Below are 25,296 nucleotides of genomic sequence, written 5' to 3'. Positions count from 1 at the left end.
ATAGCCTCATTAGAATTATGAGAGCCTACACGACAAAGGGACTTTCAGAACTTCTTGGCCATGCAGATATGATTGAATTGATTCTTTGTTGAATGGTCTCGTGACACCCATGTTCCCTTGTATATTATTTTGTGTGGGAATACACTGCAGCCTATCACCAGGCTGTTCAGGACACAGAGGTCTGCAAGTCTTTCACTATTCTCATCCATTTTGCCAAGGTCATGGTTGCCCATTACTTTATTGTACATGGTGTTGTTGCCTCCAGTCTTGGAATTAAGGGTCAGATGTAGCAAGCCGTTTGCATGTCGCAAACTGCGAAAACCGCAGTTTGCGCCATGCAAACGGCTGAACGCAATGCACATTCACAAATTGCGAGTCGGTACCGACTCGCAATTTGTGAATGCGACTCGCAAATAGGAAGAGGTGTTCCCTTCCTATTTCCGACTCGCATCGCAATTCAGAATTGCTTTGTGACCGCGAATGCGGTCGCAAAGCAACTCGCAGTTACCACCAGTGTCACACTGGTGGTAACTCATTCGCAAAAGGGAAGGGGTCCCTATGGGACCCCTTCCCCTTTGTGAATGTCGAAAAAAAAAAAAAATCAGAGCGGGCAGTGGTCCTATGGACCACTGCCTACTCTTAAAAAACGAAACCAAATGGTTTCGGTATTTTTTTTCATTTTGCAACTCGTTTTCCTTTAAGGAAAACGGGCTGCAAAATGAAAAAAAAAACAGCTTTATTTAAAAAGCAGTCACAGGCATGGAGGTCTGCTGACTTCAGCAGGCCACCATCCCTGTGAGTGCAGGGACTCGCTATAGGGGCGCAAAATGCGACTATTGCTGAGGTGACTATCATGACTATTGCTGAGGTGGGTCTTTGCGACCCCATAGCGAGTCGCAGAAGGTGTCTGAGAGACCATTCTGCATATGCTTTTGCGATTCTGAAATTGCGAGTCGCAATTTCAGAATCGCAAAAGCATATCTTGCTACATCTGGCCCTGAGTTCCTCCCTCAGTATGGTGATGTCTCTCCCAGGGCATTTCTGCAGGATGGGCTGGAGCCTGTTGTGTTCTTTTTCCTCTTTTTTGCTATGATTTGTTGGTGCATAGCATTGGATAAAATACATGTCAATCCTTGTTTTCTTTCTGCAGCAGGTCTCTGTGATGATTCTGGGACTGCGGGCTTCCTGTCCATTCAGAGTTCTCTTGGCTGCTGGTGATAGCACCGGTACTACTCTCAAGTGTCCAGAATACACCAGCTTTCCTCCTGGAGCCAGGTGTATCTGTCTAGACGGTGTCCATCTGGTTTCACTGATGCTAAGCAGGACAAGCTTGTAGTTTTTCACCTCTGCTGCCATTTTGGCTGTCTTGCGTATCTTGTGTATGGTCCTCATGCTCCATGTCCCAGTGGTGATGGCCTCAGTAGAAAGCAGGTGAATCAGCTTTGTGGTTTCCTGGGATCTATTGTTTTCACCACAAGGCATCATAGATCTTCGTGAAGGAGATTCCTCTCTCCGCAAATCAGGGATGTCTTTTGGTTGGGTTGCAAGCCAAAAGTATAAGCTTCTCTTTTGACAGCCGGGCTTGGGACTGGTCATGTGAGAATGTGAATGTTGTTTAATGATGTATATAGTTTTTAGTAGATATTTGCATTGTCCACCTTTCATAACTAGCTACTTCCACTGTGAGACAACAACCATATTTGCAGCTCATGTTAAAAGTGAAGTAACACATGTATAAGTCTCATGGAGAACTTGACCTCAGCTTACTAGCCTTAGCCCAAAGACATACATGGGGCATTTTTTCAGAAGGTGGTTCTATGGGCAAGGCTTATAAGGCAAGATATTGCAGCGGGCTAGGATTATCTGGCACATTGCTTTAACAAAGTACAACAGCACAACCCGCTTGCAATCAACTAATTTGAGGTTTGAATTGAGAATGCCATATCAATGCTCTATGAAAGCTGGGTTGTTGTGTATGCAACACCTCTATGAGAAATGGGGACTTTGGTTGGCAGTCAGGTTACCCCCTGTCCAAGCAAGGACCCTCTCGCTGGTCAGGGCAAATCACACACAATCCAAATTATCCTGTGACCACCCTCTGGTAGCTTGGCACTGAGCAGTCAGGCTTAACTTAAAAGGCCATGTGTAAAGTATGCAGTAAAAAGGTATAAGTAGGTAAAAAGGTATAAATATGGGCCCAAATCTTTAAGGTATTTATTAATCCAGCCACACAGCATTAATATTTTCAAAGGAGGTGGAAAGATATTTTCAAATGGGAAGGGATCCCAATGGGACACTTCCCCTTCCTAAGTGTTCACAAACATGATTTTTATGAGCAGGCAGTGGTCCGTGAGAGAACTGCATGCACATAGAAAACGTTTGTGTAATTGTTTTTCAAGCGCATCCCTTTTTAGTTTGAGAAAAACAAGCTGCATTTAAAAAGTGCATTGCTTTATTTCAAAGCAATATCATACATGGTAGTCTGCTCACCCCAACAATCCACCATGCCAGTAAATGTAGCCAATCATAGTGGGTCACAATGTACAACCTACCTCATGCTTATTAATGAGTTAGGTCAAATTGCGACCCACTACATTTCTGCATTTTGAGAATCAACCTACTAGTACATAGGTCAGTTAATAAAAAACAGTTCCATTTGGTAATTTGGTAAAATTTAGGTGGCATTATGACCCTGGCGGTATTACAACCGCAGGGCCAAAACGACGGGAGCACCGCCAACAGGCGGTTTCCTGCCGTTTTAGCCCCGGCGGTGATAATCCGCCAGGGCAGCGCTGCCCTGGGGTTTATGACTTCCCTACCGCAAGCCTGTTTCTGGTGGTTTGCATAGCAGACAGTGAAATGCGCAACGGGTGCAACTGCACCCGTCGCACGGCCGCAACACCGCCGGCTCCTATGTTGCGGCCGCATCCCCGCTGGGCCGGCGGGCGTAAACTAGGTTTGCGCCCGCCGGCCCAGCGGGGATGTTGTAATGGGCACCGCGGGAGTGCGGCTGCATTGGCGGCCGCATGGCGGTTACAGCCGCCCGCCAATGTTGTAATGACCCCTTTAGTGTCTTTTCACTGAACCTATTTTTTTGTACATTCTTGTTAAGGAATCAAAAATTGTGAATTGTAAAATGTCACTGTTAAAAGGAATCTTTGCACATGAGGGCCATAATCTTTAAGGATATCTCAATAGTAAAGGCAAAGGGCCCACTTTTGACCCTGCAAGGCAGCCAATGGTCCATCAGGGTCGTGGAGGCCATCTCCTCTGCCACCTCAGCCAGTCAACCTGCCACCAAAATACAGGACTATTGGGGTTGATTATGAGTTCTGTGGATGGTTTACACCGTCCGCCGAACTTCTGACTGGGAGGTTGCTGCCATAGTGGCTACCTACCCACCAGCCCCATTTTCCAACTACTGGCCTAGCAGCAAACAAACCTAAAACATTGTCTCTGGCTCATAATTGAGCTGGCAGCAATGCTGAGGAGTGCAGGGTGCAAAGCAGACAGTGAACATTGCGAGGGTGCTGGCAAGGGGGCCCCCTGCACTGCCCATGCCAAGTGCAGAGGAATCACTGCAAAGCAGCTTCGCTGAAGGCACTGGAAGTTTGGACAGCTGCCACCATCTTTTAGCCAGCTACATGCCCAACTGTTTTCTTATTCACAACTAACTCTTCAAGTGGGAGTTTGTTTCTGATGAACAAGTCAATTATGACCTTGGGTGATTTCTTCTAGGATGGGATTCATTATTTATTTTTGGTTTGTGACAAAAAGTTTTCTCTGGCGCCGACAGACAGAACAAAAAGGATATTAACTGATGCACTCTTAATAGGGTGAACAATCTGATGTGTCTTTACTCTGACAAATCATACTCATTTGGGTTGTCTGAGTAAGGTTTCTGTTGGTGGAATCAGTAGGAATGAGGATGGTTGACTCAATTCATTATTGAGTAGATGGTCCGAGGATTTGCCAGATAAGTAACATCACTATGTTTGTGACAGTGTATCCTGTCTGCCAAACACTAAGCTGGTCATTATGACTTTGAAGACCACCAAAGCCACAGCCGCCTTAAGACAGCCAGTGCTGGTAGCCTGCAGCCCACAGTATTACGTGTACTGCTGGATTTCCACCACACTTTGGGCGGTAATCCAGCAGTAGTCTTGCTATGAGCAATAATACGGACTGGCGGTGTCCTGCTGGCGGGGTGCTGCCAGAGGTGGAAGTGCCCATTCTTATTCCCTGGCGGATTACCTCCTCCCCAGACCAGGTGAGTTGATTGTCAAACAAGGGTTGAGGGGTGTTGTGTGTGCATGTGTGAGTGTGTTTTGTCTGCATGAATGTGTGTATGCGTGGTTGAATGCGTGTCTGAATGCGTGTCTGAATGTAGAAGCGAGTGTGTGTGTATACACATGTAAGTGTATATGTGGGTGTGTATGCGAGTATGAATGTTGTGGTGAATGAGTGTTTGCATGTGAGTATGCGTTTTTGGATGGGTGTGAGTATGTGTGTTTGGGTGCTTGTATGTAAGTGTAGGTGAATGTAGGTGAGTGTATACGTGGTGCGTGTTGGTATCTGTGTGCTTGTGCATGTATGCAGGGAAGGGTGGTGGCAGTGGGCACTGTGTCTGCGGGGGGATAGGGTGAGGAGGACGCTGTGTCTGGAGGGGGGTGGGGGAGGTGTCATTGTGTCTGGAGGGGGGGTTTAGTGCTTACTGGGGTGGTGGGGAAGTCTTCTACCAGTGACAGGGAAGAAATTCCCTGTCACCGGTAGCCTTTTCGCCAGCGTTTTCGTGGCTGTGCTACCATCATGGAAACCCTGGTGGAAAGGTGGCTCCTAATTTCACTGGTGGTCTTCTGCGGCTCTGATTGCCATGGTGGTATGAGTGGAGATGTGGCAGGGTGCACCAGGTCACTTATAAGTTAACTATATGTCAGGCATTCAAACCCTGCAGGCTGAGTGCAAAGTACCTGTGTGGAGGGCACACCTGCACTAGCAGAGGTGCTCCCACATCATCCAGGACCATTTCCCTGGACTTCATGAGTGCAGGGACCCCATTTTATGTGTGCACTGGACATAGGTTAATACCTATGTCCAGCTTAACAATGGTAGCTCCAAATATGGCCATTCAAGGTGTCTAACAACTGGGAATTTTACCCCAATACTGATTCTAGTATTGGTGGTGTCGCGTGGGCTCTCATTATCCTAAATGAGACTACTGGATTTCTAGGTAGCAGGGTTGTTCCTGGTGTGGGGGACTAAGTCTTACCCACTTGGAAGGACCACTGTCACCCCAAATCCGGTTTTGCTCCGGCTAACTAGCAGTGCCTCATTTCTCCCAAGGGGAAGAGATGATTGGGCAGCCGAGCGCATGACATCTTTGGAACTTCTCAGGGAAGTCGTGGTCACTCAGATCCAAACCAGCTCTCCCATTTACAGTATGATCTCATATACAAATGACAAAGGCAGTTTGAGTTTTATAGATTGTTTTAATAAAACGACTGCATTTTAGATATTAAGGCGTGAGCCGCAACAACCAGAACCATACAACACAGTAGGATTGAAATAGTCACGAGGAGAGTGAAACATAAGAATAACGCTATCATGGTGTTAACAATTTCTACTCTCTCTCAGCAAGTTCTATTTCGAGCACAGCATGTTAAACTTCTAACTTGCCTTTCAGATTCCCTGGGAAGCCATCAACCCTCATGCCTGAGCAAAGGCCTGTGATCTGGTTCAGCATCTGCAACGAGGCAGTCAGCGTCTAGTTGTGGTTCCCTGGTCGGAATCTCCCTCTTGCGTGTATTGGGACAAGGAAGTGTTTTTATAACTAACAAGTCAGTGTGATCACAAAATGTCCCTACGTAAGAATGCCAAAGACTAAACTCCTACCACGTCTATCGGCAATGTACCAGACTGTATCCTTGACTGAAGCACAGAGTGAACAAGAATGTGTTATTGAGAACTCCAGTGCTGAAGTAGGCTAAACAGTGTGATATAAAAAATAAAACAAGACCGTAGAACTGGTTATTTGAAAAAAAACAGTACGAAGCCGAATAAAAAGCATTTAGAGCAAAGTGCACAGAGGCTCTAAGCTGCGAGCAAAAGAATAAAATACATCCAGGGCAAAGTGCACAAAGGCCTAAAGCCTGAAGCTAACGCGCAAAGGATACATAAAACTGACCACACTACAGTGGTACAATCCCAGGCCCTCCACAGTGGACCCCCAGTACTGCCATACCAGCCTTCTGAGGTTTTCCGGGCAGCTCCAGCTGCTGCCACCTCACAGACAGGTTTCTGCCCTCCTGATGTTTGAGAAGCTCAAGCCCAGGAAGTCAGAACAAAGGATTTCCTTTGGGGGAGGTTTGTTACACCCTCTCCCTTTGGAAATAGGTGTTACAGGCATGGGGGTAGCCTCCCAGAGTCTCTGGAAATACTTTGAAGGGCACAGACGGTGCCCTCCTTCATCCAGTCAACACCAATTCAGGGACCCCCAGTCCCTCCTCTGGCACAACACTGGACAATGGAAAGGGGAGTGACCATTCCCCTGTTCCTCACCACCCCAGGGGTGGTGCCCAGAGCTCCTGCAAAGTGTCCCTGGGTTTTACCATCTTGGATTCCAAGGTGGTGGGGCATTCTGGGAGCATCTGAGTGGCAAGTGCCAGCAGGTGACGTCAGAGCCCTCCCCTGATAGGTGCTTACCTGTGTAGCTGACCAATCCTCCTTTCAGGGCTATTTAGGGTCTCTCCTTTGGGTGTTTCCTCAGATTCGGATCCCAAGACTTCAGCAGGAATGCTCTGCATCATTTACTTCATCTTCTACCAACGGAACCGCAGCTGAACCCTCCAGGGACTGTAGAAAATGAAACAAAGAAGCAAAGATGACTTCTGCAACATTGTATCTTCAAGCTTCTGTCAGCAACTGCAACAGTTTCTAGGTTGTGCATCCTCTGAGGACCGCTTGTCTTCAGCCTGCACCAGAAGAACGAAAGGAATCTCCCGCGAGTGAAGGACACAATGCCAAAAATACCTTAGCGACTATACTCCCTTAGTAGGTAAGGGAAGTAATATACAAATGTATATACTAGTATCCAAAAACAGGTAAGTAAACAGTTAGAAAAACAGTGCAAACAGTGAAAATCACAATAGGTTGCAATGGGCCTGTGGGGAACACAAACCATATACTAAAATAGTGGAATGCGAAAGTCGGTCTCCCACCAATGCAAGTGTATTGTGTACAAGGGCGCTGGAAGTGTAAGATAACACCAAATTAAAGCAATAGAACCCACCACACAGCCCAGGAAAACAGGAGTAAATCACAGTAAGTTTCCTGAAACACACAAGAAGTCGTGATAGAAGATTATGCAAGTACCTTAATGTTTTAACACTGAGTATTTTCTTTCATGTGTGTGAGTACTGTGTGACTACAGTGGTATTGCAAGAGCTTTCCATGTCTTCTAGATAAGCATTGGCTGATCAGCTATGGCTACCCCTAGACAGCCTGGCTGCTAGACACTGACTACATTTCACTAATAAGGGATAAATGGACCTGGTACAAGGTGTAAGTACCTTTGGTACTCACTGCAAACCAGGCCAGCCTCCTCCAACTAGTATGTGAAGAAAATATGTGTTATCAAAGGAGTGACATTGCAATACATAATTATAGTATTAACATTTGATAGCATTTTGAAAGTACTTAGGCCCTGATGCACTGAGGCAGTTTTGCATCAAAAAGTTTAGCACCGGCTTGCACCATTTCTGTGCACCAGCCGGGGACCATATTTATGGAATGGTGCAAGCCGGTGCAAAGGTAAGGCTAGAATAAAAATAAAAAAACGTTAGTCGGGTGGGGCTGGCGGTATGGAAGAAGGGGGTTTTGCACCAAAAACTGATGTTAGGCAGGTTAGAGAAAAAAAATGACTAACCTGCCTATAGTTATTTTCTGACACAAAAGCATCCATACCGCATGACTCCTGTCTTAGAAAAGACAGGAGTCATGCCCACCACCCCAATGGTCAGCACAGGGGACCAGGGTCCTGGGCATGACCTTTGCACCCTGTGCCATGTATGGGGGCCCATTTCAGGGCCCCTTATGGCACTTTAAAAAAAAATGAAATACTTACCTGTACTTACCTGGGATGGGGTCCTCCATCCTCTGCAGTCCCTCTGGTGTGGGTGGGGGTGTCCCTGGGGCCTGGGGAGGGCACCTCTGGGCTTATTCCATGGTGTTCCACCATGGAAATAGGCCCACGGGTCCCCTAACGCCTGCCCTGACCCAGGTGTTAAAAAATGGGGCAAAGCAAGCTTTGCACTATTTTTTGACCCCCTCCTCCCTCCTGTGCACCATTTTTGCACGGGAGGGAGGAGGGGGCCATAGGGTCATTTTCTGCATGGGAACACCTACCTTGCATCTCACGAAGGCAAGGTAGGTTTCCACATCCAAAAAATGACTTTAACTCCTTACATTTGGCACTAGACGGGTCTAGCACCAAAGTTTAAATATGAAGTTTGTTTTGTACAGAATTAGAGTTAAAAAAAGGACGCTAATTCAGTGCAAACATACTATAAATATGCCCCTTAGTTTCAAGGGATACACTATATGATTAATTTCTACAACATTTGCCTCATCTGTCAAAGCAAAACTCTTCTGTCACTGAGAATTGTTTTTTACTATTCCATATGTCACAATATTTGGAATTATCTGTAAAACTATTTCAGTTGAAGAAATATTTGGCTGCCTGTAATGACCTATGAAAGTTATATATAAAATATGTTTAAATATTAAAAAATTCTGGCTGTGCACTTGTTGATATCTTAAGAATGTCCTGACATGGTTGGTGATGTTAGCCATGAGTACCATCCAAATTTAAATTTAGAAATAATAGAGCAATGCACTTGTGTGCCATTGTAATGTAATGTTTATTGTAACCAATTATCATGGTTGTGTTCACCAATACAATGCAGCCTCTATAGGTTTGATCATGGTAATCATTTAACAGTCCTTTCTCCATGTTCAAACTTAACATGAACAGAAAGAAAAGACTGTTCCGCTATTTGATATCCGAAGGGGAACAAAATAAATATATACTGAATTTCAAATGTTATAAGCGGAAACCACTTAAGGGATGTATTACCATCTAGCCTGAATAGGCAAATAATCATATACTAGTATCACACCATTGAAAAGGTGCATTCCAGAATATGTATTGTGTTGTAAAGATGATTTATCTTGTGTTAGAAATGGGGTTTCTGGTTGGTTCTGGTTTACATCTAAGCCAGGCAGAATCCACCACTGTAGTAAGGGCAAGTAAATTACACACCAAAGATGACCTTTGCTCACCCCCTATTAGCTTGGCGCAGAGCAGTCAGACTTATCCCTCAAAAGCAATGTGTAAGGCATTTGTGCAACACACTCACACCAGTGACAGAATAAATACATCACAAAAGAAACTACACATCGGTTTGGATCAAAAATATGTTTATTAAATTGTCATTATTTTATAAAAATTACAAGATCACAAACCATATGTACTGTGCATAAACTCAGGTCAAGGTAAGGTGACTTTGACTTACATTAGGGCATGAACCGGTATAGTAAAACACCTGTACCACAGGCATCATCCTAAACACATGAGCCATGATAACTGTGCAGTGTGTTAACCCGGTAGAATCCAAACAACAGGCATCAGGGGATACCCTGCATGTCAAGCAGGCTAGTGGGTTGCAAAGCTTCTGTCATTATGTATTCACTACAAGAAGTGCGAGTGAAACACTAATCTGGCAGCACAGTATGACATATGTTCACTGCAGGCATGTTTAGAAAGACACACCATTCACCCAGTACAATTCTAAAGTGCCAAGCACCAAGTCACTTGCTCTCCTGTAATAGAGTATATGGTAAAACATAGCTAATGCAAGTCAGAATTACACATATTGTATCATGAAATACAGTAATTTTGGAACAAGCATCAACATCCTCATAGGACACAGTGCATCTGTTGAGCCTTAAGGGGCCCGAGTCAGAGGCTACAGGAAGTACAGCCACAGGTGGGTGAGGGCGAGTCCTCCTATGGACCCTGCCGACATGGAGGAGCAAGCAAACAAATCGGGCTGCTGGATAGTAAGTGCAGTACAGCCATTCACTCCCCCAGGGCCTCTAGCAAGGTAATGCACCCCTCGATCTCTGGTTGGCCCTGAGACCGCCAGTGCCCACCCGGACTTGAACTCCCTTCAGGTCACAGGGCCACCCACGAAGGACCATGGGCAGGCTTTCTCTTCTCCCAAGGCCCCCAAGCAGCCTCACAATACCTGGGCCCAGGTGCCACGAAAAGAGATCCACGATGTAGCTGAATCACCCACAAAGAGGTGCGGGACGTCGAGGAATACTCCCCAACATTTACGGTACCCCTCAGTGCTATGGGAAGAACTCTTCACACAGCTCTCCCTTGTTCTGCAGTTTGTGAGCCTGCCACTCTAACTTTCTCACTGCATAGGGGTGTCACAAGCCGCTAAGTGGTTCTTTACGACCAGTGAGATCAATTTCTGGCAGGGAGATGGTGCTACAGAACGATACTGTGTCTTCCCTCATTGCACATCCTAACCCCCCCTTACTGGGGGGTTGTAGTTTTGAAACCACACATCATTCTCCTAAAAGAATATCGAGCACTCACCAGGTGCTCCTTGAAAAATAGGTGAAGCACTCTCCTCATGCTGAAGTGTAGGGGGGTGCAAAGCTCCCTGCACATGTTGGCTGGCAATAACTGAAGCATCCACCATGTGCTAATTGAAGAAAGCTAAACTGGTCAGCCTAAAAACCCCACAATAATTCTGCTATTGCAGGGACTCTGATGGAGCCAGGGGTCAGTCAGTAAGCCCCTGGAGAACACTAGATGCGGGGTCCAGAAGGAAAAAGCAAGCAGTAGGCTAGCACATAAGGTAGGTAATCCCAGTGGCAGCTCCTCCTGGTAAAACAACAGTCCTCTGGTAGAACGGAGTCAGGGGCCAGCTGGCAGCAGAGCAACAAGCCGAAAAGCAATCCAGTGAGTTATTTAGGCCACCCAGCAAGTAGCAGGCAGCATGGCAACAACAGAAGAGCAGTCCAGATGAGTCCTTTGTCCAGGGCAGCAGTCCTTCTGACCGAGGTTCTGTCCCAGTTCAGAAGTGCTCTAAAATTATGGGGTCAGAGCCCCTGTTCTTATACTCCAAAATGTATATTTTCTAGGGGTGACTTTAAAGGGACCCTTTCAAGGATAACACAACCACTTTCAAGCCCAGCCCTGGCTCCAGACATCAGTAGGGGGTAAATCAGCCCATTGCAGGGTCAGGCCTATACAAATGAAAGTGCGCCCGCCTCCCTCTCTCCCAGCCCAAGAAGACTATCAGTATGCATATGCCTCTTGTTTCACACTTAGCATTCGTTCTGATACGTCAAAGTGTTAAGCAAATAAATAACTGAGAGAGATAATTTCTACCAATTTATAAAGTGCCTACTTCAAGAGTGAGATGTATACTTTCCACACAGCAGGTTTTGTAACAAGCCGACATAGCATGCCATTATCACGAAATGAAAAAAGGCACCTGTCTGCTTTGGAGGTGCTGAATATTGGGTTCAAGTGCTGTACACACCTTCTCTTCTTGAATTAACTGTGGGGCATGCCCAAATGTTGGCCCTCATTACAACCCTGGCGGTAAAGTCCACTGACCGCCGTGCTGACGGCTGCCAACATACCTTGCCCGCAGCAGAAATCCGCTATGGGTATTATGACCTACACTGAGAAATCCTCCACAATACAGACACCCACACAAGTCCGCCACACCAGAGGTCAGTGATAAACTGGAGATAGCAAAACCCACACCGTTACGCCAACAGGAATACGCCCACACTATCATGACCCATGAATCAACACGGCGGTCATTCGACCACGGTAATCCATTGGCCGTACACACCGCTGCACTCAAAATACACACACACTTACAAAACACAACCACATTGGACAATTCAAAATACACACACCTGATACATATACACACACCCACCACACTCACACCACTATAAAACACCCACCCACATTACCCACAACCCCTTACAATGACATTTGTGGAAGAATCAGAGAGACAGAAAAGCTACAACAACACCAGCATCCAGAGGCACACAACGCCATCACTCAAACACCATCCACGCACCTCAAAGAACACACCCCAACACATCACCCCACACATCACATCAACCATCACCTCATACATCACCCACACCACATCATGGCACCTCAAAAACACCTCAGGTTTTCTGAGGAGGAGCTCAGGGTCATGGTGGAGGAAATCATCCAGGTAGAGCCACAGCTATTCGGATCACAGGTGCAGCAGACGTCCGCTGCAAGGAAGATAGAGCTATGGCGGAGAATAGTAGACAGGGTCAACTCAGTGGGACAGCATCCAAGAACAAGGGATGACATCAGGAAGAGGCGGAACTACTTACGGAGGAAGGTACATTCCGTGGTATACAGACACCAGGTAGCCGTACAGAGGACTGGCAGTGGAACCCCACCTCCTCCCCCACAACTAACAACAAGGGAGGAGCAAGTCTTGGCGATCATACATCCTGAGGGCCTCGCAGGAGTAGCAGGAGGACTGGACTCTGGTAAGTCATAGCTTTACTATTATATCCCCCCACCCTACCTGCATGCCATCACAAACTTCTACCCCTACCCTCGCACCCATCACCCCAACACCTCACAGATATCCCACTATCACAACCCACACATTCCAATACCAAGCCCTGCATGTCACAGCAATGCATGGATACCCATCACAGACCTGCATGGACACCAATCACCACGGCATGTCCAGTAGAGAGACTCAGCCAGGACACACAATCACCACTCGCACAAGGGCCAAGGCGACAATGCAAGAACAGGAGTAGAGGGAAACACACCCATTGCACAAGATGGAACACACAGATCCAATAACTATGCATTTACACCCCAACCGCACCCCTACACAACGTCAGCAGACAGGAGGTGCCAGCCATATCCAGTCCCCCCACAGAAGAGGCCCACAGTGACGACAGCAGCTCTGCACGCCTGGATCAAGATGACCAGCCCGGCCCATCAGGGACCTCTGGACAGTCGGTTCCCCTGCCACAGTTCCAAACCACCACTGAACCTCCCCCCTCAGGAAATACCACCACAGCACCCACTCAGGGGGGCCCATGCCACTGTCCCCAGGACACATCAATCAGCAGTGTGTCCACCACTACAGGGACCCCAGGCAACGCCACTAACCCAGGATGATCAGGGACCTAGGGTCAGTAGCAGTAGGCACACGGTTCAGGGGACAGAGGCACAGGACAAAAGGGAAGCTGGGAGGACTGCTGTGCGACAGGGGGAGGACAGGCCCAGGGAACCCACTCTCCACGAGGCACTCTCCAACATCCTGGGAGCATACCACCATTCCCAGGAGACCATGGGCACGGTACGGGCCAAGTTTCAGGAGACCCAGCGGTTGCAGGAGGAACAGTACCTGGGGATCAGGGAGGACTTGAAGTCCATTAACACCATCCTGGTCACCATTGCAGGGGTGCTGGCAGACATGGCCGACACCATAAGGGAGACAGTGGCATACCACCGGGCCACTGACACCAGCCCGAACGATGAACAGCCCTCCACGTCCGCCGGCGCTAGTGGACATGAGGTCCCGCCACAGCACCAACAGGCCACCAACACCCTACCCCCTGCAGAAGGAAAACCACCCCGCAAACGGTCACTGCAATCCAGGCACAAGACAGGGAACATTGCCAAGACCCCCGCCAGGAAATAAGACTCTCCTTTCTGTCCCACTATGTCACCCTGTCCACCTTGAACTGACATTGCTCCACTTCCTATGCCCCATTGGACAATGCACCTGTGATACAAAGAGACTGGACTCTACCATGGATATTCCTCCACCATCACCCCAGCCCATTGCACATCCCCCTCCACTTATTATCACTTAAATAAACACCCTTGAATCACAAAACAATCTGGAGTAAGTCTGTACTTTTACAAATGTATTATTATAACCTCTTTGACAAATAGCATTGTAAATGTTCATTTGCACATACCAAAGTATGACAGTTATTGGGCAGCATTAAACATAGCAGAAGGCAGAATGTGCTAACCAGATCTGTGAAAAGGAAAGCCAAAGTGAACTATCAGGGTCCATGCACAGAGGTAATAAGGCAGACTTATACAATGTCCTACAGTAGTCTGATATGAGATGTGAGATGAGCAGTGCCAGTCTCTTACCTTACCTTGTTTCTGTTGTCAATATCTTCTTCTTCTGCCTCCTCTTCCTCACTGTCCACAGGCTCCACAGCTGCCACAAGACCAACATCAGGCCCAACCTCCTGCAGAAAAGGCACCTGGCGTCGCAAAACCAGATTGTGTAACATACAGCATGCCACGATGATCTGGCACACCTTCTTTGTGAGTAGTATAGGGAGCCACCTGTTAGATGGAAGCACCGGAATCTGGCCTTCAGGAGGCCAAAAGTCGGCTCAATAATCGTCCTAGTTCGCCCATGTGCCTCATTGTAGCGTTCCTCTTCCCTTGTCCTGGCATTCATCACTGGGGTCAGTAGCCATGAGAGGTTGGGGTAATCAGAGTCACCTGCAAATTTCAAGGGATATCTGTTAGATATACACCAACCCTTAGGGACAATCCCATACCCAGACACCTATTCATACTGTATGAGGACCTTGGCCTCACCTATTAGCCACACACGGTGCCTCCGGAGTTGCCCTATCACATAAGGGATGCTGCTATTCCTCAAAATGTAAGCGTCATGCACAGAGCCTGGATACTTGCCATTCACATCAGAGATGTACTGGTCTGCCAAACACACCATCTGCACATTCATTGAATGGTAGCTTTTACGATATCTGTACACCTGTTCATTCCTGCGAGGGGACAAATGCCACATGTGTACCATCAATGGGACCAATGATGTTGGGGCTATGTCGCAGGGCATAGAAGTCAGCTTTCACTGTGGGCAAATCCTCCACCTGGGGGAAAACGATGTAGCTGCGCATGTGTTTCAGCAGGGCAGATATCACTCTGGACAACACATTAGAGAACATTGGCTGTGACATCCCTGATGTTGTTTGAAAGGAACCACTGGCCAGGAAATGAAGCACTGACAGGACCTGCACTAGAGGGGGGGATACCTGTGGGATGGCGGATAGCTGACATCTGGTCTGGCTCCAATTGGACACACAGTTCTTGGATTGTGGCATGATCAAGTCTGTAGGTGATAATGATGTGTCTGTCTTCCATTGTCGACAGGTTCACCAGGGGTCTGTACACCGGAGGATGACGACATCTCATCATCTGCCACAGCGGATGTGCCCTATGGAGGAGAATGGTGAGCAGAGGGTCATGTACCACATAGGTTCCACAAGGATTTTTGCACTTATGTGATTTAATCGGTGTGTGGCATTGTCTGTCCGTATTCCTGCCCAAATATGCTGTGACGCAGTTAGGTGCCCTGCCATGTGCCACCCTGAAATGGCGGCTGCCTGACGTGTAAGGAGGGACAAAGGGAAATGAGGTAACTGCGCTGGCGTTGTGCAGCATCGCAGCAGCATTGGTTATCATTGGGCCCTGTGGGTTCCAGGAGCCAATGACGATGTAGGCCGGTGGTGACAGTACGCGCCGCCGCGGACGTGACCGCCATTTTCTAGCTGTTCACTCACTTGATACCCGACCTTCAACAGGAGAGGGCCTACACTGCAAGTGCTGCTGTGACCTCAGTCTGGAAGCGACAATGGCTCGAGTGTCTGAGGAAAGAGTCCCTGCCTTCACTTTGGAGGAGCTGGAGAGACTAGTGGATGGGGTCCTCCCCCAGTACACGCTACTCTACGGTGTTCCAGACAAATAGGTGAATAAACTGTGAGCATGATGCATGGAGTGGTGTGGATGGAAGATGGGGGGCTGAGTCCTGCATGTGAGGATGGTGAGTGTATGTGTGTCAGGGCATGTGTGGGAACTGGTGGCCAATGAGTATGACGAACCGGGAGGGGGAGTAAGTTCATTTCTTACTTTACCTTTCCTCTAGGTGAGCTCCCACCAAAAGAAGGGTATTTGGCGTGCCATTGCCAAGGAAATGCGGACCCTGGGGATCTATCATAGACGGAGAACCCACTACCGCAAGAGATGGAAGGACCTGTGCCGCTGGAGCAGGAAGATGGCGGAGGCCCAGCTGGGGATGTCCTCCCAACGTGGAAGGGGTGCCCATCGCACCATGCCCCCTTGATGTTCCAGATCCTGGCGGTGGCATATCCGGAGTTGGATGGGTGCTTGAGGGCATCACAGCAGCCACAAGGGGGTGAGTACAGTCTCAGTCAGCTGACTCTGTGCGCTTTACGAGGTGTCTGGGTGAGGGGTGTGGGCTGTGGGTTCACCTAGGCCAGGGCGAACTTGCTAGGGTAGGTCCATTGTTAGAAAGGCTCTGTGGCACTCCAACCCCAATAGTGGTAGTGGCCATCTACAAACAGTCAGGCTCCTGGGGGTTCCAGGTGTGCAGCAAATGGGGTTAGGCATAGTCCCCCATGGGCAGGTGATTTTCAAACAAACTGTTAGTGCATGGCCTAGTGCATAGGGCTGCTCCCTGTGCGTTGTGTCCGCCAACGGTAGTAGTGTTCCTGGCATTGACCATGTGTCTCCTCTGTCTTTCCCCCCCTTTTTTTTTCACCCTGTCCTTGTGTGCATTAGCATCATTTGGCGGAGGAGCAGTGGCACCAGAGCAGGAGGGAGCTGCAACCCACATGGCCCAGGAGGGTGAATGTACGGAGTCTGAAGGCACCAGTGGGATGGTGGGTGAGGGGAGCTCCATGACGGGGACCCGAGGGGACACCAGCAACAGCGACTCCTCCTCTGATGGGATCTCCCTTGGGGTGGCGCGCCCCTCTGTGCCCACCGCAACAACAGTTACAGCCGCCACCCCCCCACCAGCACCGCCTTCCCAGCGGCCCCTCAGCGTTTTTCCTGTGCCCGCTCACCCAGGATGCTGGACAACTCCTTTGCCCCAGACACCTCAGGCCCTGCCCCAGTCAGCCCTGCTGTCCTCAGTGAGGAGGCTATTAACCTCCTAAGATCCCTCACTGTTGGGCAGTCAAACATACTGAATGTCATCCAGGATGTCAAGAGGCATTTGCAACAAACAAATGCATACCTGGAGGGCATTCATTCTGGCGTGGTGGCCCAACAGAGAGCATTTCAGGCTCTGGCCTCAGCACTGATGGCAGCCATTGTCCCTGTGTCCAGCCTCCCCCCTCCAACCTCCACTACCCCAACCCAATCCCCTCTACCTCAGCCTATCCCAAGCACACCATCAGACCAGCATGCACACTCATCAACACATGAAAGTGGCTCAGGCAAACATAAGCACCACATATCCCACAGGCACTCACACAAGCACCATCCCCATGCAGACATACCAACATTCACTGCCTCCACTGTGTCCCCCTCCTCTACGTCCTCAACCTCCCTCCCTGTCTCATCTCCACTCACACCTGCATGCACCACATCCACCACACTTCATCTCACAGGTACTCACGCAAGCACCATCCCCATGCAGACACACCAACATCCACTGCCTCCACTGTGTCCCGTCCTCCTCTTCGTCCACCTCCCTCCCAGTAGTGTCTCTACTCACACCTTCAGCACTACATCCTCATCCACTACATCCATCACCAGCACACCCATCACCACATACCGCTCATGTACAATCACCACCCCCACCACCATGCACACTTCCCCTGTGTCCTCTCCCAGTGTGTCTGTGAACCCTCCTCCCAAAGTACACAAACGCCAGCACACACCCACTCAACAGTCATCCACCTCACAACAGCCTCCAGCCCATGCACCTTCACCCAAACTCAGCAGACGTACACCTCCTACAACCACTGCTTTTTCCTCCACTCCCAAACCCCCTCCATCTTCCCGTCCCAGTGTGTCCAAATAACTTTTCCTAGCTTCCATTGACCTCTTCCCTACACCTCCCCCCCGTCCTTCCCCTAGGGTCAGGTTGTCTAGAGCCCTGACCAGCACCTCAGCCACCAAATCCTCATCCAGTGTGGTCCCTGCAAGTCTGGGAGGAACCAAGGGGGCACCCATCAGGGCTGCCAGTGTGCCACCTACCGAAGTCAAGGACCACCATATTCCACCACCTGCCAAGGTAAAGAAGGGGCCAGCATGCAGAAGAGAAAAGCCGCACCACCCACCCAGCAAGGCCTCATCCAGAACCCAAGATAGACAGTGCCAAGTTCCCAGCAGCGACTTCCAAGGTGGGGAAGGGACACAAGAGCAAAGGGAAGTCACCTCAGGGCACGGAGCCTCCGGGTGAGGGAGTAGTGTCCCCCCTTTCGCAAGACAGGCCAGCAACCTGTACCACGTTGAGCACCTCCGCAACGACCGCCACCTGCACCGCCATCTGCACCGCCACCTGTACAGCTGCCACAACTACAGTCACCAGCATTATCCCCAGTGGGCAGCCTTCCGAGGCTGCAGGAGGCGGCCGGGTGTCTCCCTCCACAAGTGCAGACACCTGCACCACCGGCAGCATCTCTGCCGCAGACACCGCCGCAGGCACCGCCACCTGCCCCGCGACATGCCCAGCCAGTGCCACTACAGCGGACATCAGCACCATCCCCAGTGGTCAGCCGTCCAAGGCTGCAGGAGACGGCCTGGACCCTGCACACACTACATGAGGCACCAGCACTGGCACTACCAGTAGTTTGCAGCCTAAGTCATCGCAAGGGGGGGTGTGGCTCTGCCTCCATGGAGTATCATGCTACCTGTTACCGGAAAATCCCGTGGCTCAGACACCCAGGTGAGGGAATGGAAACTGCCACACCCCTGGTGCAGCATTACTGGGCACCAAGCCCCCTCCAGAACCAGTGGAGAAAAGCATCCACTACCCCAGTCCTTGGCAGGATTAAGCACTCTGGGCACCAAGCCCCCTCCAGAACCAGTGGAGAAAAGCATCCACTAACACAGTCCTTGGCAGGATGAAGCACTCTGGGAACCAAGCCTCCTCCAGAACCAGTGGAGAAAAGCATCCACTAACACAATCCTTGGCAGGATGAAGCACTCTGGGCTCCAAGCCCCCTCCAGAACCAGTGGAGAAAAGCATCCACTTGAGAGACTGGGGCCTTGCACTCCCCAGGACCAAGCAGTGGGCAACCCACCCACTTGAGAGACTTGAGAGACTGTGGCTTTGCACTCCCCAGGACCAAGCAGTGGGCAACCCACCCACTTGAGAAACTTGAGAGACTGTGGCCTTGCACTCCCTAGGACCAAGCAGTAGGCAAACCACCCAATTGAGAGACTTGAGAGACTGTGGCTTTGCACTCCACAGGACCAAGCAGTGGGCAGTGAACCCACTTGAGAGAATTGAGAAACTGTGGCTTTGCACTCCCCAGGAGCAAGCAGTGGGCATGGAGCCCCCTCGAGGAGCAATGGCGTCGCCCCATCATCTGGCTGAAGTGCCCCCCCTCTCCTTCCCCCTGAGGTGCCTGTTTGTTTCCAAGCTGATGCCCCTGCAGTGTTCTCTCCGTTTTGAGGCAGGTGTCATGTGTGGGCTTCGCCCATGCTTTTTGGGACCACTGGTCCACAGGCATTTTATGGGACAGTGTACGGACTTGTGTACTTGCTGTAAAGATTTGTATATACTGATGATTTAAAGTTATCTTGGGCTATCTGATTGTTCGATTATTGTACTTGTTAAACCCTTTTCATTTGCTCCTTGCGTTCTTCCAGGGGGTGACGGGGTGTATCTGTGATGTTATTGGATGTGTGTGTGTTGTGGGTGGGGGTGCGGGTGTTGCGTGCATGTGTCGCTCTCTTTTCCCTCCTCCCTTCCCCTGTGTGCTAGGTGCAGTACTCACCGTCATCGTCACCGCCATCTTTGATGTTCCTGGTAGATGAGGAGGTAAACCAGCATGGGCAGGACCTGTAACTAGGGCTCCATGGCATCCTTGTTCCTCGTTGGGTGTCGTGAGTGGTTTCCCTTCCAAGTACTGTTTCTGCCGCGCTTTTGATGGCATTGGTACCGCCCCGGAAAAGCTGGCAGATTGGTGCCTTCTAATAGTATGGGCGGTACATTGATTCCGCCTGTCTGTTGGCGGTTACCGGCGCAGTGTTTGTTTCTACTGCTGTTGCTGTCGGAGTGTTAAAGTGGCTGTCTGTGTTGGCGGTTTCTGCCATGGTCGTGATTCCATTTTTTCCGCCGGCCTGTTGGCGGTATTACCGCCGCTTTATCACCGACCGCCAGGGTTGTAATGAGGGCCTTAGTTATCAATTGGCTCCTATCACAGCTATGGTAGAATGAGAAGGGGTTGCTGAGGCCATCAGCCACATCTTCCTCTACCCATCTAATTAATGGAGGGTCCTTCTCTGCAACACACTTGTTTAATGCCCATCCCTAATAAATGATTGGTGATGTATTTCGTACAAGACAGTATTAGGTTAAATATCACCACAGTTAGCCTGAACCAAATCAAACCAGATACCGGCCAATGAAGAGTAGAAGGTTTCCAAAACTATGGACTTCTCACAGAAATACACTTAAGATGCTCAGAGAACAGCCCAGAGTTACGAAAATGAGCAACCACTGAGCTTGGTTCCTATGTGGATTTGCAGTGTCATCTGCAATTAGTCTCTGTTCCGGATGAAGCGTTTATAAGTTCATCAAATATTTTGGCCTGTGTAAATTCAAAATCACAAGTCAAAAACTACTCGAGAAGCAAGACCTTAAAGGTAAAGGCGCACCATAAAAATGTTCTTCTAGATATCTATAATATTTCTTTAATGTCAATGTAGATCGGAGCAGTAGAGAACACTAAGAACTGGAGTTGATCAAAAATACAGACATACTTCCCACGATTTGTTTACCAACACAATGCTCAGGCTGGTAGAAGATGACATGCCCTTTCAATCTTTGACATTTTTGCTAATACTGTAAAAAGCTTGAAAATCAATGTTAAGTATAACATGGAAGTTTTTGGAGTGAAGTGCCTAGTATGACACCATCAACTCGTTTCACAAAGACCCGTAGGAAAGCCTTCAGATTTAATACACTATGCCCGGAGTGACAAACATAGGTAATACGCAACAAACCTGTGAGCCTCTCAATTCCCCATGATGTGTTATAGTGAATGCCTTTATTTTTTCAGTGTATTGTAAATGAACTACATTTTTGTGAATGCATATGAATAATTAACTATCAAGGGATATTTCAGGCCTCCAAGTGTTATCTATAACATTGTTAACAGGATACAAATGAACATTTAAGTCTGGCAATATTGATTTTGTCTGATTTCTTGTCCTTGTCTGACTTCCATAGGCTACTACAGGCAGGAGCATTGTTCATTAAAATGCTCGCAAATGCAATACGTTTTTCAATAAATGCTGGTTTTTTTTTTTAGGAGGATTTATAGCTTTATTAATTAACATAAAGCCTAAAAACGCAGTCCCAAAATTGCTCCAATTATATTACGTTACACATGGAAAAGTGATTGCTTTATTTTCGACAAAAACACAAAATAGAGTCACGTTTCCTGAAAGTTCAGTAGAAATGCTGTCTTGGTATATTCCATGCAGGTTCCACAAAGCAATATCATGACACTGGAAATATTCTGTATTTGGACTTGAATGTCATTGTTAGGAACATGGGAAGTTACAAAGTGTTTTGCCTGCTGATCTCCCAAATTCTATTAAACACTGCAATTACAATATGTAGTTCACAAAAGCCCCATATACAATAGCATTTCGGGTTGTAAAGGGCCTTTTGTATGCAAAAACATCTTTATTTACACCTGTCAGAAAAATACAGAGGGGTTCTCAACAAAGAAAATCTGCCGCAATGCACCCTCAAACAACTGATGGAAAGTAGGGGCTTCAAGGCAAGGTATTCACAAATACATTTGAAATTTCACACCGCTGAGGTGTCTTGAGGAAAGAAACAACACTCATTCACAAACTCACAAGGAAACATGGTTCTAAAGAAAATTGCTAAAAAAGGGACTTAGATATGGAGTCTTTAGTTGGCAGTGGTTTGCACACTTTTCAAGCAGTGATCCTTACTCTGGTCAGGGTAAGGGAGTCACACAGCTAAGATAACTTCAGCTCACCCCCTTGGTAGCTTGGCTCAAGCAGTCAGGCTTGCTTCAGAGGCAATGTGTAAAGTATTTGTACACACACAGAGTAACACAGTGAAAACACCACAGTAGTACTCCACATCGACTTAGAAAAAAGCCAGTATTTATCTGAGTTAAACAACACCAAAATTATAAAAATTCAGCATACACAAGTATAGATACAAATTTTCAAAGATTAAGGGGGTCATTACAACCTCGGCGGTCTTTTTACAAGACCGCCGAGGGACCCCCGTGCTGAAGACCGCCAGTGGTGGCGGTTTTCCGCTCGGCGTATTATGACTGTTGGCAGCTATACGTCGTTTTTCAGACGGAGAGCCGCCAACAGCCATAGTGACGGGCGGCGGGGAAGTGGAGGTTGCTCCACCTCCACCGCCATTGCACAGAACACCGCCCAGCGAATCACGTCCTGTGATTCTGCGCGGCGGTGTTCTGTTGGCAGTGTGGTGTCGGCGGAGCTGCCCCCATGGCTCCCGTCCCCTCCTTGAGGATCGACGGAACAGGTAAGTCGATTGTCCGTTAGGGGAGGGGGGTGGGAGGGTGTTGTGTGTTGTGTGCGTGCATGGGGGTGTGCGTGGGTGTATGTAGAGGGGATGTGTGAGTGCGTGTATGCTTGCGGGGGTGTTGCGTGTTTTGGGAATGAGTGCGTGTATGTCTGTGTGTATGTCTGTATGGATGTGTGCATGTATGTTTGAATGTGGGTGTGCGTGTCTGACTGTGTGTGTGGATGTTGGCATGTGTGTCAGTGTGTGTGCGTGTATGTGTGTTGGTGGTGCCTGCGTGCGTGTCGGGTGTGTATGAGTAAGGTAGTGTCGGGGGTCGGGGTGGGGAGGGTGGTCCTGCCACCCTTGGGGGGTGGCAGGGGTGGTGGGGGGTGTAAGAGAGGGAGTCGGGTGGGGTTGGGGGTGGGGGAGACCCCTATCAGTGCCAGGGAAAGAATTCCCTGGCACTGATAGTGCTTACCGCCATGGATTTCATGGCGGTTCCTACCGCTGGAAATCCACGGCGGTAAGCCGGGTCACAATACCGGTGGCAGTATTGTCACGACCGCCGGGCTGGAGACCCAGGTCTCCAGCCCAGCGGTCATAATTCCAAAAAAAAGACCGCCAGCCTGTTGGCGGTCTTACCGCCGCTTTAACACCGTCCGCCAGGGTTGTAATGACCCCCTTAATGTAGTATAGTGTTTAGAAGCACAATAGCTCCACCTGGGACTATCAAAAAAGCTTGACAAAGTCACTTCTAACCGTCCAGCACCACTCGCACGGGAGGGTTGCTGGCCAAAGAGTCATGTGGACCCTGGTTTCAGTACCTTGGATAACAAGGAGGAAATAAAGTCTTTGCACAGAGTCTGGGACGTGAGGCGTCATTGGAGTTGGTGCCATGTCGGTTCTTTACAGCCACTGGGGAGATGAGGCGTTGGTTCCTTCCTGCTAGCTAGGAGAGGTGAAGCATTGGTTTCTTACAGTTTTGGGGAGGTGGCAGTATTGGCAGGGAGGCAGTGGTTCCTTACAACAAGGTAGAGCTGATGAATCCAGTAGGTCAAGATGAGAGGTGTCAACTTTTCAGTGTGCTGTGGCGGAGTCAGAGTCAGGTGCCATGGAAATCAAGGACTCAGCACTCTGGACTCATACTCTGGTGGGAATTCAGAGTTCTGCGGCGACATTGGGCCTGCATTGTACATTGCGATCATTGCACTCAGCTGGGACCATGGCTCCAGTGCAGGCAGCAGCACGGAGTCAGAGAGCAGTACCGGTTTCAAAGTTGTTCTGGAAGTCGATGCACCAGTTTCTTCCTTGTTACACCAGAATTCACTCTCAAGGGCCCAGGAACTGCCTTTTGCACCACTTGGCAAGTCAAGAGTACCCAGGCGCTGGCATGTGAAGGTTTTGAAGTCCCTGAGAATTCGTAACAGAAGGCAAGCTCGGCCCATGTCCTTGGAGAACCTTTGGAAGCAGGATGTAGAAAGTCAAGCCCAGCCATTTCACTCCCAAGACAGAAGCAGCAGGCCAGCACAACAAAGCAACAGGCAGAGTGTCTGTCCCTCGTACAGCATCCAGCACTTCCTCCTGGCAATGGTTCCTCAGACTAGAAGGATTCTCACTTTGCAGTGTCAGAGTTCCATTACTTATGCCCATTTCTGTTCTTGAAGCAGGTAAAATTCAAAGAGAAGTCTTTGTAGTGCACAAGACCCTGCCTTTCCCTGCAGGGCCCCTGACACACTCCAAGGGGTCGGAGACTGCTTTGTGTAAGGACAGGTACAGTTCTATTCATGTGCAAGTGCAGCCCCTGCCACCACTCTAGGTCAAGAAGACCCATAAGCCTTGTGATGTCCCATCAGATTATGCAGGGCACACCTCAGCTCCCTTTCTGTGACTGTCTAGAGAGGATGCACAAACAGCCCAACTGTCATCCTGACCATTGTATATTTAGCAGACAGGTAGAGGCACTGAATGGTTAAGCTAGAAAGTGGCCATTTTCTAAAAATGGCATTTTCAAAATTACAATTCAAAAATCAACGTCACCAAAAGATCTATTTTTAAATTGTGAGTTCAGAGACCCCAGGCCCGATATCTCAATCTGCTGCCAATGGTAAATTACACTTAAACGCTATATCAAGGCAATCCCATGTTACCCTAAGGGTAAAATAGGTCTTGCAATAATAAAAAGCTAAATTAGTAGGATTTCACTATCAGGACATGTAAAAAAAAAAACTGTGCATGTCCTATCTTTTGAATACACTGCACTCTTCCCCTGGGGCTGCCTGGACCTACCTTAGGGGTGACTTACTCGTAATAAAAGGGAAGGTTTGGACATGGCAAGTGGGTGCACTTGCAAGGTCGACATGGCAGTTTAAAACTGCACATGCAGGCACTTCAATGGCAGGTCTGAAACATGTTTGCAGGGCTACTCATGTGGGTGGCACAATCAGTGCTGCAGGCTTACTAGTAGCATTTGATTTACAGGCCCTGGGCACACCTGGAGCACTACACTTGGGGCTTACCAGTAAATCAAATATGCCAATCATGGAGAAACCAATCACCAATACAATTTACACAGCTGGCATATGCACTTTAAAGGGTTATCAGTGGTAAAGTGCCTCAAGTC

Source organism: Pleurodeles waltl, chromosome 1_2, assembly GCF_031143425.1.
Source record: "Pleurodeles waltl isolate 20211129_DDA chromosome 1_2, aPleWal1.hap1.20221129, whole genome shotgun sequence".
NCBI classification, from domain to species: domain Eukaryota; kingdom Metazoa; phylum Chordata; class Amphibia; order Caudata; family Salamandridae; genus Pleurodeles; species Pleurodeles waltl.
The sequence above is the reverse complement of the archived record's forward strand: the minus strand, read 5'-3'. Positions refer to the sequence as shown.